Genomic DNA, 2,329 nt, shown 5'->3' with positions numbered 1-2,329 from the left:
TCGGCGCCCTCCGACCCGCGGCGCGGGTTACTTCGCCTGCTGCTGGAGTTGGCTCCGGTTGAGCGAAAAAGGATGCGGCGGCCGCGCTCGCCTGAGGGGAACCGGCGTCGCCGCCGCCTCCTCGTCCCGGTTCGTCCCCGTTTCCGTCCTTTGTCTGGGGCCCGCCGAGCAGGCCGGGCGAGCCCCTCTCGCTCGTGTGGGGCGCCGGGAAGGGTTGGTGTCGCCCCCGGCCGGGCGAGGGCGGGAAGGAGGGAGGGAGCCAGCTACTGCCCGCCGCTCTCCCGGAGGCCGCCGTTCTCCTTCCTACCCGCCCGCCACGGTAACTCCAGAGCTGGCCCCGGCTGCGGGGCTCGGCAGCCCGCCGCCACCGCTCCGTCCTCCCCGTCCCTCCCGCCGTCAGCGGGCGGCGGCCCTGCCGGCGTGGGCGGGCCGTTACCCGCGCCCGGGGCGGCCGTGCGGGCGGCTGGGAGCGGCGGCCGGGGGGGGCTGTCACACCACCCCTGCCGGCCGCACGCCGGGGGTCTGGCTCGAGGGTCGGTTGCCGCTCACCTCAGCCGCCTGCGGACCGTGTCGCCGCGTCCCGGAGGCGGGAAGGAGCCCTCGAAGCGCGATGCGAGTGCAGCAGGGATTTGATGTTGCTAAGTCGACCTCCGCACGTACTTGGCGGTCAGTAAGAACGGCACTTTTAGTATAGAGACTAGATTAAAGCTAGTTCACTGAGCAGTCTGAAGTGGAGATGTCTGGTGGGTTAAAGTATCCCGACTCTGTACGCCCTTTGGGAGATTCGTCTCTTTTAGGTGCTGGGCTACTTCGACTCAATTACCATCTCGGGCTGATTCAGCTCTTTGAGACTTACTGGTGAAAAGGACATTTGGTGTTTGTGAGGTAACTTTTAAGAGAGAGCTTACTTTTAAGTTTCTACTCAATTGCTGTATGTTTTATAATGCTTTACTGAAAGGAAAAAAGCTCCCCCCCCGATAAAAGTACAACCCACACCAAAACACCAGGCTTCCCCTTTTGTGAACTTTTTCCATGTGATAGTAATCTGTGTGAGTTTGAGCCTCAGCAAAGTCGAGGTATTTTGTGCCAGTTGCTAGTCTGCAGGCAGAGCAGGTCTCTGCAGCACGATCATAATCTGTTGGCTGGCACAAATTTCTTTGGTTATATCAGAATTTGTTAGGTGATTTTCAATACTTCTGTGGTTGAGAGGTGGGCATTTTGGCTTCAGGAAGCTGAGCTCAAGATAAATGACGTGTAACGCCTGTGTACTCTTATGTAGCTGGTTCATTTCAGCAGGTGCTTCAGAGCCATTCCCTTTTACCTGCTTTGGGTAGTATGCAGTTTTTAGAAAGACTTCATGGTTCTTAATGGTGATGTGTTGCTTACTGCATGCCTATGGTATGCATCTTAGTAAGTCATTCTAGCACTCCTCTTTCTCTCTGCTAAAAATAAATGACTAATATTAGAACAGTTAAGTGATTATTCTTACTAGTAGCAAACAAGTTCACAGTAGCAGTCACTTTGTAGCTTTTTCAACTGAAATAGAGAAGAGCTTTTCTAGACATTTGTTTTTGTATGAAGCAGGGGAGGAAAAGAGGTGCATAAAACTTCAATGAAGCTGATACAGAAATTTACTTCAGGAGTAAAATTCTCAGGAAATCTGAATTTCTCAGCCTTCAGGAAGTTTAACTAGTCACAGTTCCTGGTGTTAATCACAAACGTTTACTTCTTGGCTTGCTACTTCATAGATTAATAAGTCTTGAAGCTTGATTTTTGTACTATTTTTTCTAGCTAGCTTTGGCTTAGTGGTGCACTTTTTCTGCAATACTAATGTCTGTGTAGTACAGACAGAACCCTTCAGTTGCATGACATGTTTCAGAGTATTTTAGTGTAGTAGTATAGCTCGTAGTGCTAAAAGCTCTTTAATGGAAGTGCCTCTTGCCTACTTTAGCACTGCCAGAATACTTGAAATTACTAGGGATGCTGTGGGCATTTTAAAAATTGGAGGTGGGGTGTGTATGTGGGAGGCTGTATAATAAGACCTTCCAAGTTTTAATCACTTGGAACAGATGTGAGGAAACTGTGCTCATATATTAAGTATTTTTACAAGCACACTGCAGAGAATTAGCAATTACAAAATGGGAAACTCATTTGGAGGTCACGAAAACTACTTAGGAGTTGGTGCCTTGATGTGTGTATGTAACATGTGAGACAGGTTATCAAAGTCTGAACAAGGTGACCATGTTAACAGCAGACCAAGCTTAGCGAGCTGCCCAAACTAGTGTGGTCTCATGGAGTTCATGTAAGCTGTGAAGTCTGCTCAGGAAGC

At 50.3% G+C, this 2,329-nt stretch overlaps 1 protein-coding gene across 6 annotated transcripts in view; it reads left to right on the top strand.

Annotated features, from left to right (window-relative positions):
• Positions 1-2,329, top strand: part of NAA16 (N-alpha-acetyltransferase 16, NatA auxiliary subunit) — a 78,914-nt gene that overhangs the window by 798 nt on the left and 75,787 nt on the right. The gene's annotated exons all lie outside the window — the stretch shown is intronic.

This window comes from Falco cherrug, chromosome 2, assembly GCF_023634085.1.
Source record: "Falco cherrug isolate bFalChe1 chromosome 2, bFalChe1.pri, whole genome shotgun sequence".
Lineage (NCBI taxonomy): Eukaryota > Metazoa > Chordata > Aves > Falconiformes > Falconidae > Falco > Falco cherrug.
This window is presented reverse-complemented; position numbering and strand designations above follow the sequence as displayed.